Source organism: Pholcus phalangioides, unplaced genomic scaffold (assembly GCF_987345545.1).
Source record: "Pholcus phalangioides strain wild (caught in Gottingen) unplaced genomic scaffold, Ppha-v1.0 ptg000029l_1, whole genome shotgun sequence".
Taxonomy (NCBI): domain Eukaryota; kingdom Metazoa; phylum Arthropoda; class Arachnida; order Araneae; family Pholcidae; genus Pholcus; species Pholcus phalangioides.
The window spans coordinates 5,994,366-6,013,550 of NW_028301619.1; positions in this window are offsets into that span (position 1 = coordinate 5,994,366).

The following is a 19,185-nucleotide window of genomic DNA, read 5'->3' on the forward strand; positions in this document are numbered from 1 at the left end:
ATTTATTTTCGCACCAAGCCTGTCGTGTGATAAAGGCTGCCCGGTCTCATGCACTTTCACTCTGCGATCTTCTCTGATAATACCATGGATTTTTTAGTTATTTCCAGGATGGTGGCCTGAACCGAGCACTCAGGATGCTCTTCTTCTTTTTTGGATGTGCGGCCTGTTTAAATTCATTGATCCACAAATATATATATATAAATGGTCTTTAATGATGGTGCAAAGGATTGTGCAATCGACTTATTGTGATTCAGCTTTGATCTAGGCGCCGCTGCGGTGGTTGAGTGGTCATAATGACGGACCCGCGTCGTGAGGATCCGAGTTCGAACCCCACTGTCACCGCAGTGGTGGTCGGCTGAAGTTGGTTTCCTGTGGTTCCCAACTTCGAGTCGCAAATGCGAGCCGATATCCCCATCAAAAAGTCTCGCCACAGAGAGCAACAGGCCTACAACGATTAATTATTCAATCATTACACTTCACTCATAGTTAGAAAAAACTAGTGGAAGATAGCAGCACTACACATAACAAGCATTACACAGAAACAAACTTCACATCAGGTTTCACTACATGTACACGCACATTCCTGCATGTACCAATTCGTTAGAGGTTCCGCAAAGGAATATGGACGAGGTGCATGTCTGGGTTTAGTAGTAGTAGTAGCTTTGATCTAGGCTGTTTGCAACTATTTTAGATAAAAAAATTTTCACTGCAAGGCACTTATAATCAATTATTTTCAAAGTAACTGTTACAGTCCGAACTTAAAACAGTGCCAAAAAAATAAATCACGAAGCTCTTTGTGCTTAAACTTATTGTCAGGTTTTTGAAGTGTGATAGTTATAGTGGCAATGTAAAAGAAATATGATAAACATGTTGGGGTAAATTGAGAAGCTATCCATACTTAGAATAAGACAACCATAAATACATTTTATGGGCATTGTATAATATTTTATCATGTGTGTATATATACAGGGTGTTCTGTTAATGGACAGAGTATCGTGATGGTTGACTACACGAACAAGGAATATGCTGATATGCATCTGATTTACTGTCGAGCAATGGGCGCTTAGCACAGCAGATGTACCAACAGCAATATATCTGATGAGACGTTGTCCGCATCATATTACCTTCGCCACGATCAATCGACTTTTATGTGAGACAGGGACATTCCACCCAGCATTGCATGAGAGAGATGCAGGGAGGCCGCTCAATGTACGCACTCCTCAAATGGAAGAAACTGGGCTGCAACAGTTTGCAGATTCCCTGTCGACAAGTACATGAGCAGTTCCAGCTGAATTCAATGTTCAGCATACGTCGGTCTGGTATTATACCTGGTATCTTCGAGCACATCCAGGAATTATCTTTACGTCATTGTGGACTGTGCAATGACATCAGCACCCGCCAATTCCAGCAACTCTTGTAATAATGAATCAAATATAAATCTTTTTGTAGTTATACTTTTGTTCCTCTTGATGTCTACTAACAACCCTCTGAGTTTGTCAGTCCATTAACAGAACACTATGTATATTGTTTTTAGTTTTTCAATTGCATATTTAATTCGGTTGCTGTAGTTTAGTAATATATCCATATTGTTTAGTAATAAATCCATCCATATTTGTTATGGGCATTTTTTTCTCAGCCACCTCGTTGGGCATTTTGCCTGTTGTGGCCTTGTATTTGTATAATAATTCGAAAGCAATCTTGCTGCTATCTCATAGGGTGATTCACCTTACTTATCACAAATCACCCTTGTCAGGTGCCGGAATATGGGGGAAGTTGTTTGAGACCATGAAATAAATTTTGAATAATAAATGAATGTCCAAATTGTGATATGAATGCCTAACAATAAATTAATATACAATGCAACGCACCCCTTCTCTTTCTGTATTTGTGGCAGAGTCCTGTACATAGGGAACTACTGGCAACTTTCACCTCACCCTCTAATACTTTCTTCCTATCTGTGCTGCTGCATGTCACCCTTGACTTTTCAGATAATATGTGAAATATTTTAACAGCATATCACACACTGGCAAGAATAACACCACAACTCAATAACTTGAAATTGCAGAATAATGAAAACAAACTTCACTTTTTCAATGCAAAAGGCTGTTCACAGGAACAAAACTTCTGCTTCTTAGCGACCAGTTTTGTAGCTACAGAAATGCCAATATTACTCACTTGTAGAGAAAAAAATTGTTGTTTTGAATATGGAATTAACTCAAATTTGTGAGTTTTTGAGTTGTGATGTTATTCTTACCAATGTGCGGTATTATGTTGTTAAAATCATGCATCAATTTAGGTGTTGAATTATTACTCAATTTATATTACTGTGCAATAATTATTTTGTGCATGATTGAAAAAAAAAATTGTACCAATGAATATATTATGTGTATTTATTATATATTATGTGTTTTATACACTCAAAGCTAATGATCGATACTGAGTATTGGTTGAGTTTTTAGAAGCTGTTGTGTTGACAGTATATTATTTTTTATGATTGCTTAAAGGTATGTATAAAATAATCTTGCATACAATGTGGTCAGTGGTCTCCCTAGAGAGATTTTTTTCAAACGATGGAAGAGTACTCCTTGATTTTATTCTGATTTAAATGAAGCCTTCACGACTCTCGGTTGTTGATACAGCAAGAGATGCTTCAGTTCAGCTGCTTGTGTGTGACGGAAAATTTGGTATAGATGGAAAAGCAAGTTCAGATAATTTTTGTGGGTCTAGTTCCTGATTTTTTTATAATGGGTGGTTCAATCACTCGCACTTGATCACGTGCAATTAGTTCTGTATAGTGCTTAGCAGAAAAGTTTATTTTCGGAACATGGAATGTACGGATTTCTGTTTCTGATAATCCTTCATTTCTAATTTTCAGAATTCTCTTGATTCCCAGTTCTTTGCCCGTATTATTTCCACAAGATATATCTGATCTGCACTTGAATCACTGTCCATTATCGGAAGGTTATTAGAGATTGGTTTAAATTTCACAATAGGTAATCTTTCACAATTTTCCAATCTTTGTCCGATATCACCTTGAAGCCCGTGTGGACTGATTGTACACCCATCTAGATTCTAGATGCTTCACAAGATGCCTTAGAGGTAACTCGTTTAGTGTGGTGTAGGAGGAAACATATTCAGATGGGAGCTTGTTCGCAGAATATGGTATTATAAAAGTTTCAGCCAGTATTATTTAATCTTTTCTGAGCAGTTAACAGGGGCATATGGAAAACCTGCCTTTGAGGAAGGGACACACTGGTGGATTTTAACTTGAAAGAAAGTTCAGCGAATCTCTCTGAGAGAAATTTTGAGTTACTTAACCTGTGTAAAAATTTTGAATATATAAGGAAATCAATTGAACAGCATTTTAAGATATTTTCGTGTTATATTTTTAATTTTTAGTTGCCTTGGGGGCCTGGCATGGGCATCCTATGCCCCGCTCTGTATACTGATGGTGCATAATACATATTGTTCCATTTTTAAGAAATAGTTTTATTGGTATGTAATAAACTAATTTTTGTCTACTTTTCTAAATATTTTGTTTTCAACTTTGTTGTTTTCATTTCAAGCCTTTGTATTAGATTTGTCACATCCAAGAATTTTTTTTCTAATTTTAAGAGAAGACACAAACTATGTGATGATAAGCAGTGCATGAATGTATAAGATTTTTTGTAAGGTTTTTTTTAAAGTCCCTGGTTAGAAATTATTTTTGTCTGAATGTTTATGTATATATTACGATACAACATACTGAACAGCTAAAGTTGATATTTTCATGTTAGTTTAATATTTCTTCAAGATAAAGTGTTGATTATTAGCAGTATTGCAGTTCATTATTCATTAAGTAATGTTAAGGGGTTGTTAATTAAAATGTGATAAAAGATACATTTAATTATTTTTTTGTTTATGTATTTTTGCTTATATATATTATGTGTGTTGAGTTGTTGTTCAGGTTTTATACGTTGTTCATTATCTATTTTTCTACATTAGAATTCTTAAAATATTGACACTGCTATCAATTATTTTCATTGTAATATACTCAGATGTGTGTAGGTCTTTCACAGAATTATAATCGATTTCACAGCATTATCTATTAAAATGAGTTCATTACTATGCATATTTCTTTTGTAGTTGCAATTACAGATACAGGGCTTTTTTGAACGTGAAAGTTTGCACATTAGTATTTAAAGGGAATAAAAACTCTATAGTTCATTTTAAAATTATAGTAAATTATGAAAAAATATCAGCAAAAAAGGGACATTACATAATCTAGTTATTATAGTTTCATGCCTGTGAAATGATAGTTGGGAGAAACATAAAAATTAAAATAGTTAAATGGCTCCAATCAAAAAATATCAATTACTAAAAAATTTGCCCCCCTCTCTCTCTCTGCTATACAGAAAATGAATAATTTTCCTCATAACATTTGAATGAAAGTTTGTTTAGGCATTTTCAGTGATTAATAGTAATTAAAAAGACTGCATCCTCTCCCTCCAATAAGAATAAAGATGTAGCTGCAAAAATAAAGAAATTTAATTTTAAACATCTCTATTAATTTTCATTTGAATGTTACAGAGTAAATTTCTTTCAGTATAATAGAAAGAGACATAAATTTTACTAACTGAAATGTCTTGGTTAAGGGCTATTATAAAGATTTCTTGCCAATGATCATTTTATGGGTGTGAAGCTATCACATTTAAATTTCCCTCTTTTGGTGATATCTTTCTCATATATACTTTAATTTCAGAATTAACCATTGTGTTTTTTTATCCTTTTCATACATTTTTTATTAAAGAACTTGTACGCAGGTTGATTTTTTAGTATTTCTAAATCTATAGTATACATAAAAGGTTTTAAGTGTTACAGGCCTTCGATATAACCATTAGTGTTCACAAAGTGTTCTCAGTGATGCGGAGGTCTTTGGATTCTGTTGGCACTGTCTAATCTCTGGATGGTTTGAAGAGATCGCAATCTATTGTCTGACACATTTTGCATCCCTCTCTGAAGGCTCTTACCCAACTTTCTACCATTTGATAAGGTAATGCAGATGCACTGCAAGCCTTTTGCAGTCCTTGGTGACAAATTGTCTGCTTTCGAATTTGGAAGGAAAATGACAGCATTAGTTTAATGTTAGGTTCAAAACACGCATTCCAACATGTACTCATTCGTTAGAAATTCCATAGAGGAATATGGATGAGGTACCTGCGTGGTTTAGTAGTAGTCCAACACTATCATGCATTGCAACCTCTAGCACATTCAATTCTCCTCTGCTCTTGCTTCGAAAACATTGCAACAGTATTTTGACTGTCTTGTCCACAACTGCCTTATTACTGTTGTCGCTGCTCATGCATATGGAGGTGGGAGGACGAGTCCATTTGCTGTGAGAGAGGGTAGGCATTTAAATCTCTTGTATAAACAATATGGCCTGGCTCCATTCCACTGCGTCGTTACAGCACTGTTGCCGCTATTAAAAAAACCAACCCATGTATATAATTGCCTTGACCATAATACTGATTTCAAAGTTTTAATATTGTTATATTTTTGAAGCTATGAGATCCAAAGATTTACCGCGTTTTGTTGGAAACATGGGATTCCAACACTGAAATTTAACATTTTATATTTCAGTTTGATTGAATTGATTTGTTTGATTGTGAAGTTTTAATGTATGTATGTTAATGAGAGGATGTGGAATTATAAGAAAGTATAAGTTAATTTTGTAATTATGTTATTCTTATTTAGAGCAGTTATTTTTATGTATGTGAAATTGAAAAATAGATTGATGCAGGATATTCTTACAAACTTGAACTATGTGTATGTGCTGCACAGCAGCATTTGGTGATTTCATATTTTGGTGATTTCAATTGATTACAACAATTATCTTGTGATGTTTTGTCAAATAACTATGTGTTTAATGGTTCAAGAATACTATATTCTTGACAGCCTAATTCAGTTATACTTAGATGATATGTGATAAGTATTTGTATGAAAATTGAATGTTTTCTCTCTCTCCCGTCCAGTTTTTCCAATCAAATTTTTGTGCAATATGTTTTCAACTTATGCTTCATTTGGAATGTACATTAATAGTAATAATATAACCTCTTCAGGGAAACACGTTTCCAGGTCGATAGCGTAAAGAAATGCACCAAACCTATTAACTCTTTGGGGCTAGGTGGGTTAAAAAATGTCCCACCTTTTGCTTAGCTTTTTATGTATGGTGAGATATATTTTAACCCACTTCGAAAAGTTGGAGTTACTCATAGTCATACAGTTTAATATTTTATTTAAAGTTTTTCATTCAGTTGGCAGTGCTATGCTGTAAAAAAGGACTTATTGAAATGTTATTATTTTTTTCTTATTTTGAGTAATGTTTTATGTTAAATAATCGAAATGAATGTTTTTTTCCTTTTTTTTTATAATAAAAAAAATTCTATGTAACTAGGGTTTTTATTTTCTTTAAAATCATGTGCCTCAAAGAGTTAATCAATAGTTCTTGGTAAATTCAAAGCAGTTGTCCCCTTCTGCTATGAATCAGGCCTGGATCCAGAGGAAGGGGAGATTGCCACTCCCGAGAGCCAGATATTATGGGAACAATTGGTCTGTCCAGTAAAACACAGGATGATCGTATGGACCTACACAATTAATCGCCCCTCTCAAAACATCATCCTGGATCCACGTCTGCTATGTAGGCATGAATAGGCAATGCACAATTGCCAGCATTTTTGGGGTTGCAGAAGCAAGTAGGGAAAGCCTCTTCTTGGATGCTCAGCATTTCTGCTACTGTCTTTTGAATTGCTGGTATATTGTGAACAGTTTCTCTGGGAGAAGTATGATAAAGCCAGAACTTTAACACATTTGTGTTTAACATTATTACTGAAGATAGAAGCTGATGCAGTGGGTGCAAGAGGTTACACATGTTTCACCAGCTTCAAAGAAAACGAAATGAAAATTGTTAAAAACAATGTTAGGAAGATACAGAGTGAAAGAGTTGTGTGTAGTCTAGTAGAATTACAGGAAAACCCCTCTTAATGGACACCCCTCAGATGCAGTCACTTCTCGTATACAGCCAAATTATTATTTCCCCCACATAATCAGATTTGAAATGCAGACTTTTATTAACGGTTACCCCCCTTTACGAACGATTCTTTTTGTCCCACCGGTGTCCACTAATGAATGAATGAATGCCAGAACTTTGCCACTGGACTTATCCCGTTGCCGAGATCTCTTCCAGCCCAGCTTCGTGGCAGAGTCTGGAACGCTTTATTTTGTGTCAAAAAAAGAAAAAAAAAAACATACAAACTTTTTTACAACATATTTTCCCTGGATGATGTCTGCTAATGAAGGGTTTTACTGTACTACTTCCATCTTGTCCCTGTTTTTTGTCTTGATTGCAAAGAAGTTAGCTGCAAATGTGTACAAAACTTTGGAAATAGCAATTCCACTGAACCACAGTTAATTTACTTACAATCTTCTGTCCTTGATGCTGGCCATGAAAGCCTTCATTCGTTTATTAAAAGCAATGTTGAACAATTTTATTAAAGGGTATGCTGCACCATACATTTCTGCTCTTAGGGCAGATAATGAATTAGAACTATTGCATTAAGGGAACTGAAAAATTTCCGTCAAGTAATTTGGTGCCCCTGCCATGATTTGTGGGCAATGGTTTATTTTTATGTCAATGCAGTACCTCGTATTGCTGTTTAAGTGTCGGAATCTCTGGCTCATACATCGCATTCTTGCTCTTCTGATATCCTCCATTATTTACCCTATCAAGGATATTTTTTGTTTCCTCATGTAAAAATACCCCTCAAACTGAAGCAAAATCAAGGATATTCGTGCTATTCAATATACCGTACTGTACTGTAAGAGATGTGATGGAAACCATTCTTAAAGGGGCTTTCCTAATTTGCTTTAAGGTTCTTCCACAAGCAGTCATAACTGTGTCTTATAGCTAGCAGAAGGGGCTCATATAATTTGAACATGCATTATTTTCTTCATCAGTTCTGGAGCTTTTTTGTAGAAGGATGTAATTGATTTTTACACACATATTTTTCTCCTGTGTTGCATGAAATGTGTTTACTGTGATAATTTTTGTATTTAAAAAAAACAAAAGAACCCTATGGTTTTTCTACATTGTACTATATGTAAAATGTTATTTATGTGTGAGCACTGATTTTCCAGTGAAGGTCAGGTATTACAAGAAATACTTTGTATTGAAAAGAATAGGAAAAAACAAAGAATATTTTTTATTCAGGATGTGTCGTTCTTTATTATCAATAGATATTGATTGATTTAAAGCGAGTGCACGTGATATAACCTGTACATATAAAATAATATGTCCTAGCTGACTGCCTCATCATCATCGAGCCAAAGCAGCGGAAGCTATAAATATGAAATTTGATCAGTAGTTTTATTGTATAGCGCAGGAACTCGTTCAGAAGGGAATTTGCCAAAATTCAATCCGTAAAGGGGTTCAAAGGTTAAATAGAAAAATCATCAAGCCAAAACCACTAGAGCTCTAATATAATAATAGCTCTCCACTAAATATGAAATTTGTTCAGTAATATTTCATTTTTTTATTGGACAAAAACATGACAAACTGTACAAAAGACAAAATTAATAGCAATGGGAAAAACAGTAACAAAAAAAACCCTACATAAGTAAGGTGCATTTATTTTGTGACCCAAAGGAACAAAGTTATCCTCCAGTAGGCCTATTAAAATAAAATCGTGTTAGTTCAATGGCAACCATCATGATGGCATGTCATAAAAATTTGTTAATTTATGGTTGGGGTTATGAAATTGATATTTTACTTAATATTTATTTTATAATGAAGGAACTCATTCACAAGGGATTTTTTAAAATTCAACTCTTGAAGGGTTCATGGGTTCAAAGGTTATATGGAGAAATCATCGCCGAGCCGAAACTACTGAAGCTATAAATATGAAATTTGATCAGTAGTTTTATTTTATAATGTAGAGGCTCACTAAGAACAAATTTTTTGAAATTCAACCCTCTTAAAAGGGGGAATTTTCAGATTACCAAATCCATGCAAGCAAAGCCGCAGGTAGTAGATGTATAGTTCCCCTCATGCCAGAAGCACAAATGTGGAGGAAAAGATGTCTGAATGTTTAGTCTACCCATGTTACTCTGTGAAAGTTATTTTCCTAAAATGACTTTCAACACGTTTCTGGAAAAACTTAGATAGAAAATTAAGGTATCAAACCAGCTGATAAAAAAAAAGAGGAAAATTTGCACATTCGTGCTTCTGGCATGCAGCGGACAATATATCTGCCAAAGCCAGAAGTGTGGCTAATTCGCCAAATGGCCGCCCCTTCGTGAATTGGGCGAGAGTTTTGGCCAAAGTCAGATTTGCAGAATCTAACTTTGGATTTGAATTTTACAAATTCAGGCTTTGGCTGGCCAATTCGCTAAGTAGCTGTAGATCTCTGGCCAATGTTCGATATGCTGATGTAAGACGGTCCGGTAGGCCCCAAATCCATTTTTTGTCATCGTTAACATGTGACACATGGCTATATACAGGATGTCCTTTAAATCCTAATTCAACTTTTAGCTCATTAATCATTTGTCGTAGAGGTATAGCTATAATTTAAAAAATGCTCAAAATGTGTTCAGAAATCACCCTGTACTTATTGGGAGCGAAAATGAATTATGTCACAAAATAAAAATTACAAATTTTTATATGCCCCCTTCTAATTTCTAGTTAGAAAGTTGTTGCCCTGTCTGTTCTGGGGCTAACAAAAAAAATTTCACATTTTCAAGTGCAACATTGGCTAAGATAATTGAATTTAAAAATCTATGGAAAGAAAAAGAACAGTATAAATAAAGGAAAGAAGCGTTGTCCGGTAGTTTTATGCTGCTCTATCCGAACTTCTCTTCAATTTTTTGAATTCAAATATCTCAGCAAACACTGCAGTTTAAAGCATGGGATTTTTTTACAAAAACCTAAATTGGAAGTTAGAGTACGGGGGACCATATAAAAGTTTAGATTATTTATTTTATGACACATTTAATTTTCACTCTCGAAACTGACTGTTTTTTGAACGCATTTTGAACATTTGATAAACTGAAACCATACCTCTACGACGATTAGTTGATGGGATAAAGGCTGGATTAGGATTTACTGCAGGTATCTTCAACCCGTTGCTCCCGAGGGGTGCTGCCGAGGGGTGCACTATATAGTGCTCCCTGAAGTACCAAGATTGTGCTTTCGAGCACTTGATCAACGTTCCAATTAAAACGCATACTAATTTTATTCAAGGATGATTATTATTATGTTTGCATTCATATATCAAACTTGCCGTAAGAGTGCTGTTTTGATAATGGGTACAGGCAGTGCTGGCAACTCGAAACAGGTTGAAGACCCCTGATTTAGAGGACACTGTATATTCACCACCTGTAATTTTTTTAGTATGGGCTCCAGGGTTGTTTGGTCTAACCTTGGTTTCAACCAAGTGGTTTTTTTCAAAAAGTGAAATAAAAGTGGCCTAAATATCATTTTTTCCTTGAAAAATATCATATTGGTTCATTATTAGCCAAAATGTTTCATTTTTATCACATTTTATATTCTTGGGGTATATTTTGATGGTATATCTTTAAATGGCATAAGATGGTGTAAGTGGTTTTTTTTCCAAAGTCTCATATAAAAGTGGCCTGAATATATATATTTTTTCATATGAAGTATCTTAGTTATTTAAAGTTATATACAGAAGCCAAAATTTCTCATTCTTACCACATTTTCTAACCTTTGGCTACATTCTGATGCTCTATATCAGACCAAATTCATGCGACCAAATTCACGAATAAGGATTGAATCATACATCTAAATGTAATGGTGTATTATCTCACAAGGTTTCTTTTTCCCTTCGCAAAGCAGCAGCAACAGTAGTGATACCATCATGCTAGGGGCAGGTGGTCCTATAATCCAATAAAGACGCCAGCTGTCCCTAAAGGACAAAGACTAGTGTAGTTACGTTACCTCACAGACATTTTAATTTTCTTTCCCCATAAGAAGTAGCACATCTAACACTATATCACCCAGTCTTAATATTCAATAGTTGTTTTTTTTATACTTTCACTGTTAGGCCCAGTTAATCCGGGTTCTGCTGTATAGTAGTAGTAACAGATTTATGAAAAATAATCAGCTATATACAGGGTGATTATAATTAAAAAGTCAGAATGACTTGGAAATTTGCATGGATACTCCTGAAGCAATGGAATTTTCTTTGGCGAAAGATAAAAGTGCAAGTAGATGATGCTGTACTTGGCCAGCAGTATAATCTATTGTGTGTAGCCACATCATTTCAGCACTTCCACAGCATCAGTGTGTGGATAGAACAACTTCTATCAAGATGCACATTGCAATACCAGTAAAGCAGCTGCTGAAGACCCATTTTGACAATAACAGGATTGCACAACACCTGGCCGGCCATCAGTTCATTTGACCTTAACCTTGCAACTTCTGGCTGTGGGGGTACCTCAAAATGTTATGAACAGTGGTCAGATTGCAAACTTTGGTGAATTGCAAGCTTCAGCGCATCCCCTATATGTTAGAAGTTTCTCACGAATATTAATGTGGGGGCGTGTTTGGTTTAATAAAGGTGAATTGCAAGTGCATCCACATCATGCCCATAGCATACTCTGATCTGTTGTTAAACAAGAATTTTTGTGCTTTCACCTCATAGCCAGAACACGGTGTAGATAACATATTTAACATTTCTTGAGTAAGTTGTAGTTATTTGTTCAATTACTTCACTCTATTTTTGTGATGTTTCCATGAATTATGAAATCGTGTAATGCTATAATTAAGTTATCATTTTGCCATGACTGGCTATTGTTTCATTCTGCAAGCAAATTTCCCATGTGTTGGATGATGTCATTAATTTTACATTTTAGTCTTCCCCCCTTTACTTAATAAAATTATATTTCTTCAGGAATATTCATGTCAATTTTCAAGTCATTCTGACAATCATTCTTTTTTTACAGTGTTTTGAAATCAGAACCTTAATTATATTCACCCTGTATATCGTTAATTAATCTGCGTTATTTATGCTTCATTAAATATATTATATCAACTAATTTTTATTATAGTTTTTGCAAAATAGCTTCTTAATTAAGCATACTGAAAGTAACTGGAGAAAACATCTTTATATTATATATATGATTAATAATAACATTAAAAGAATTTTCAAACACAGAGTAATCCATTGAGTTAAGTATTAAATAATTAAATTGCAAAAGCTAGTTTTTGTTAAAATATAAGAAATATTTATTGATTAATTAAATATGGGAATAGTGTTAATTATATTAATATTTTATTTTAATTAATTATTAGAAGTTTGAATGATTTTTCAGAAATTTTATTGTTTTTAATGTTAATACTACTTAAAACAAAAAAATCCGGTTTTTGGTTTTTTTACCAACCCTGATGGGCTCGAGGTATCTCTTCTATCCAGCCTACAAGGAGGTTAAAAACCACTTCGTCCCTTTAAGAAGAGCGATCACTAGCTTCATCCGGCAACCCTGATTACCCATTAGGGTGGAACGAAAAAGGGTGTTTTTTTCACTTTTTTTGGAAATTGATGTTGCCTTAGTATCCAAAAGATGCCTTTCAAGGTTTTAAGACGTTATACCAAAATCTAGGAAAATATTTTAATATCTTGAGGTTCCTCACGGACCCTAAAGGTCGAGCAAAAAGACTTTTCTAAGTGCGCATTATAAAAATCTTTTTAAACATTTTATATATATATATATATAAAATAAAATAAACCCTTTTTGGGGGTGGGGACAAAACTATAACCATGTTCCAAATTATAAAAAAAAACATAGTTTGACGATATAGGTGTCAGGAGAATACCTGTATGCTTCCTCTGTTATCACACTATTACATTTCACGTTTTTGCAAAATAGTCCGCTTTTTTTTCAAACGATGGAAGAGTACTCCTTGATTTTATTCTGATTTAAATGAAGCCTTCACGACTCTCGGTTGTTGATACAGCAAGAGATGCTTCAGTTCAGCTGCTTGTGTGTGACGGAAAATTCGGCATAGATGGAAAAGCAAGTTCAGATAATTTTTGTGGGTCTAGTTCCTGATTTTTTTATAATGGGTGGTTCAGTCACTCGCACTTGATCACGTGCAATTAGTTCTGTATAGTGCTTAGCAGAAAAGTTTATTTTCGGAACATGGAATGTACGGATTTCTGTTTCTGATAATCCTTCATTTCTAATTTTCAGAATTCTCTTGATTCCCAGTTCTTTGCCCGTATTATTTCCACAAGATATATCTGATCTGCACTTGAATCACTGTCCATTATCGGAAGGTTATTAGAGACTGGTTTAAATTTCACAATAGGTAATCTTTCACAATTTTCCAATCTTTGTCCGATATCACCTTGAAGCCCGTGTGGACTGATTGAACACCCATCTAGATTCTAGATGCTTCACAAGATGCCTTAGAGGTAACTCGTTGAAGTGAAAAAGACAAGTCATTGAAAGGGATGGCCTATTTCTTTCTCTATTAATCTGATAACACCATTTTTATAATCAGTATTGGTAACAGTCCCGTCGCATCCGATCGCCACCAATTCTTTTGTACCAAAATTTTGCTTCAAAAAGTCTAGGGTTTTGATTTTATATCCCTTGCTCTACTGCTTCTTGGAGTTGTGTGACCGAAATGAATTGACCCGGGTTCCTGCAATATGGTTGTATGTTCTTCAGATGTAGTTCTTCTATGGAAAGATTCACCTTCTTTGACATTAGCTAAGGTTTTGTCTTTTCGGCCATCAAAATATATTCCTCGCACATTTTGTTCTAGGAATTCTCTATCTTGCAAAAGAACTCTCTGTGATGCTCTTTCACGCCTTATTTTCATCCGGTCTATTGCCATATACAAATACAACGCCACAACAGGCAAATTGCCCAACGAGGTGGCTGACTTAAGAACATCATGGATCCCCGAGTCATTTTTTGGAGGCCCTACCTACTACTGCTACATCACACATGCACCCCGCCCACACAACCCCCCGCGGAACCCCCAACGAATCGGTACATGCGGGAATGTGCGTGTACGTGTAGTGAAACCTGACGTGAAGTTTTTTTTGTTTCTCTGTAATGCTTGTTATGTGTAATGCTGCCATCTGCCACCAGTTTTTCTAACTATGAGTGAAGTGTTATGATTGAATGATTTATCGTTGTAGGACTGTTGCTCTCTGTTGCGAGACTTTTTAACGGGGAGATCGGCTCGCATTTGCGCCTTGAAGTTGGGAACCACAGAAAACCAACTTCAGCCGACCACCACTGTGGGGTTCGAAGCCGGATCCTCGCATCGCGAGTCCGTCACTGTAACCACTCGACCACCACAGCGGCAGGTAGCAGTTTTATATTTAATCATACATATGGGTTTTTTCACGATACTAGCTTTTACTTTGGGTTGCTGTGTTTAATTCCGATTGACATCGTACTTAAAAGAGAATCTTTATCCAACCTGGAGTCACACAGAAGCCACTCAAAGGCTGCGAGCTTCGGCACTGCAATCAAGTCGAGGACAATTTATGATTTAGGCTTATATTTAGGCTATATTTGGCTTTTCTTTCGTCAATAACCTAACATTTTGCAGCACAGCATTCGCAATAATTGCAGCTGATCGATCAGACGCACCAGTTCTATCACAAGCAAAAGCAACATTTGGTAATTTAGTTCTCATCTGATAGGATGATGGTAGAACTTCAAAAGCAAATGAAGTACTTGCTTCGTCACCGATTCATGGACCAGCTTCAGTACCAGTAGATGGAAATGCTAACTTCAACGGTAAACTGTGTTTTGGCTCATAGAGATTATTTTCCTCAGAATCGTTGGATATAGATGAGTTTTCAGTGGTTGATGAACTGCAATGTCGAACAATATCCGTGCTTCACACTGAAAAGATTTCAAGTTCAACTTGAAAGTTTGAGAATATTTCCTTGCTTTCATATTTTTCTGAAGATTCTTGTATTTACAGTAAAAGTCTGAAAATTTTGCATATCCATTGGTTAGAAACTGTAGGAATTAAAGCAGTTTTCCACAAATATTTTCTATCTTTGGCACGATAATTTCAAGAATGTCTGCAATAGATGGATCTTTTCTTGATTGTTGTGCCTTCATATTGCGTTAAGTCAGCAAATAACAAAGCATAACATCGCCATAGGTGGTCAAGATTCGAGAATCCAACTCTTTAGGATTTCCTAAAATGTCACAATAATAACATTTTCTGGTCATCATTTTGACTGCTATACACCCTCTCAGTTAAGGGGTAAGATTGCAGGTGAATACTGAAAACAAGGGAAAAACATCGATTTCACTGAACAAATCACATGTTCAGGGGAATAGGAAAGCCTCCTCCGAGGTGTCATGTTACAGAATTCCACACGTGCGTAAAATTTTCGGGGCGATGAGGAACCTCAAGAAGTTTGAATTTTGGGAAAAAAAATTAGGAATGGCATTTCTTCACATAAAGGCATAAATTTTAAATTCTATTACAATGGCAATTTCGAAATTTTTTTTTTTTCGTTCCACCCTATTGCCCATGCTTTCACAGGGAACGCGATGGTCATGCCACCTCCGTAGCCGGTCAATTTGTGGTGCTCAACTCGCCTCGCCTCAATTTGTCGCAGCTCCAATTCGTCGCGGTACAAGTTTATCGCAGTGTCAATTCGTCGAAATATCGATTCTTCACTATACATGTTCCACGCGATCTTGTATGTAGGTTTTTGTCTTATATGTGAAGTGAGAAACATGAAAAAAATTAACACGCAGCTTACTAAAAAGAATTATTTTTGTCATTTCTCGAAAAGGTCATAGAAATTAAAATTTCTATTGATATTAATATATATTCTATTATTTAATTATTGTAATTACCATATCAATTATGTTTAAAAATTTAACTGTATATAAATATTTAATTATATTTGAAAATTTAGTTATTAAAAAAATTTTAAATGTTAAATAATTGATTTTTGCTATGATAAAATCTCAATATTCTGAGGAAAAATTTCGGTGTATATGTTATTCCCCAAATTAGTGAAGCCTCTCTTCAACTGTAAACTTGTATCCACCCCGTGGGCTCGAGTCTCCCCCACCCCGAGAATCACCAACATTTATCACTACAGTACCTTCATAAGACCCTGAAACAATAATTTAATTAATTTATATTTAATTTTCATCGTATAAGCCGCACTTTCTGTCGGGATTTCCATTTCCCGCTGCGAAGGGAGTAGGACTTACCAAGACAACAAACTGCGATCAATAAATTTTCAAAATCTAATTTTCACCGTATAAGCCGCGCTTCCGCTTTTTGTCGGGATTTCTATTTCTCGCAGCGAAGAGTTGCGCGCAGACAAGGGTAGAAAGGTACAGTATTTATGGATGACGTCCGATGATGCTTTCATAATGCCCACAGGATGAGCACCGACGACGGCCATATAATTGCCAATAAAAAAGACGACTGTAGGTCAGTCGCATAATCTTTGACTAGCTTGTTTGAATATTTTCAGATAGTTTTCATTAACGTCTAAGTTTTCGATAGTGGAGATTGGTGTGCTTAATCTACATTTTTCTGTCGGCAAAAACGGAATATTGCAAAACCGAATGTAGAAATGATGGTTTGCGTTAAAAAAAATTTTTTTCACCTATTTCGTGTTCCGAAATTACAAAATGTTTTAATGCAATTGAGTGAATTATTAATTTTCTTTATTTGAATTTATTTCTTGTTGTATCATGAAATAGAGATACACAGATTACACGGATGGCACAAAAAATAATGTATTACTTTTTAAATTAAATTGTTTGAATTCAATTTAAATTGAAATAAATTGAAATCTTTTCCCCTACGTATCGTCAAAAAAAGATGACAGTTTAAAATAGCATCACTTATTATTCTATTAAACATCATCAGACTTTTTATTACGATATTCTCACGTTATATAAGTGTTTAAATAAAATTTTTACTACTCAAATTCACTGAAAATAAATAAAGGTTTAGATATTGTCGAGAGTGTTCTGTACGATATGCATTTTTAAAAAAAATTAAAATTATATTGATAAATGTAGACTAATATAATCAGAGGTGGATTTATGGCTTTACCACCTGTGGGCTAGTCAAAACTTGCTTCCCTTCTCCCTTTCTAATTCATGTTCTTGATCACCAATTACTCAATTTTGCCGCCCCTTCACTTGAACTTGCCTTCCAGGGATAAAGCCCGCTTACCCACTCCCCACCTAGAAAATACGCCTCTGAATATTATCCTCTATATTGTTTGTTAATGTTAATTCACTTGTGATGTAAGAAGAAATTTTTACTAATCCTTGACTGAAGCCGCATGAGTGTCATGTACAAGAAGCTACATATAACGGGCTAATTAAAAAGTCTGATTTCATTCTTTTTACTTGAGAGTTGTCACTTTAGAGTTGAAACAAAAAACAATCAAGAATCGATTGACATTTGCAGTGGCTTCAGAGACAGATGCTGTAGGTGGCCACGATACTTTATGGAATGGGTATGAGCACCCAGAGAATACTGATTCAGAAATCAAAATTTCCTACTTAAAGATCAAGACCCACAAGTTCCAAACGTTTCCGGCACCCTTGGCCAGTCAAAGGCGCCGACATGAAGAAAACATTGAGGGAGCTGAAAATCGCCATTTATTTCGTATATGCGGAACTCAAACCCGTACGCAGGAGGTGGAATGGTGCATTGCATTGCATATTCATGAGCTATTGGGGGTGGGGCTCCAAATGTCATCGGCCTTCCAGGTTCTGGCACCTATGGCTGGAGTGTCTGAATATTAAATTGGCATAATAATACAAGGCGATTTGAAATACACATTGCATTGCAAAAAATAATTTAAGAATAAGACTTTTCACAGCTGTTATTTTCACACTTGATACGAATACAACGCCATAACAGGCAAACTGCCCAACGAGGTGGCTGACTTAAGAACATCATGGATCCCCGAGCCCCTACCTACTACTGCTACACCACACATGCACCCCGCCCAACCCCCAACGAATCGGTACATGCGGGAATGTGCGTGTACGTGTAGTGAAACCTGACGTGAAGTTTATTGTTTCTCTGTAATGCTTGTTATGTGTAGCGCTGCCATCTGCCACCAGTTTTTCTAACTATGAGTGAAGTGTTGTGATTGAATGATTTATCGTTGTAGGACTGTTGCTCTCTGTGGCGAGACTTTTTAACGGGGAGATCGGCTCGCATTTGCGCCTTGAAGTTGGGAACCACAAAAAACCAACTTCAGCCGACCACCACTGTGGGGTTCGAACCCGGATCCTCGCATCGCGAGTCCGTCACTATAACCACTCGACCACCACAGCATTGTCGATAAAAAATTCTTCGAAGATGTATTCTCCGCATGGATATATTCAACAATGAATGAATGAACGCCAGAACTTTGCGACTGGACTTATCCCGTTGCCGAGATCTCTTCCAGCCCAGCTTCGTGGCAGAGTCTGGAACACTTTATTTTGTGTCAAAAAAAAAAAAAACAACAAAAAAACATACAAAATTTTTACATATTTTCCCCGGACAATTGGGTACTGTCGCGATTAACAAATTTTGTGGTGATTACAGACGAGATGGGATTGGGAGTTGGAGAAGTTACGGGGTTTATAGTTAAGACGGATGAATGTACACATATTAGGATGGAGGTATGTTTTAAAAGCAATTGAGGGCTCCCCCATGCCATCTCATCTGTTATCTTACACTTGCCATATTATATACACAGGATACAAAAAGAAAAAGAAATGAGAATCTTATGTGAAGTAAAAAATATGTATTAGGGAAAATTAGGTTAACAATTAGGGGAGCACATGGTTTTAACAAAATTACGCAAAGATGTATACCGATAAGTAACATAAAATGAATCATCCATAATTTAAAGCCTGGCAGGAAACGGAAGAAGAAAACTTCATATGCAAATCAAAGTTCATGACGTCAAAAACCAGAAAAAGGAGATGAGGGCAGAAATCGGGATGTTGCAGAAACGTCTGTTTTACTGCCGCAACTGTGAAATTCGATTGCGCAGTATTTTTTTTTTGAGACAAGGTGACTTGAGGATGATTCAACAACGTGATTTACCGGAATCCATGGCATGGCGTGTTATAGGCAGACTGGAATCCAGGCAAACA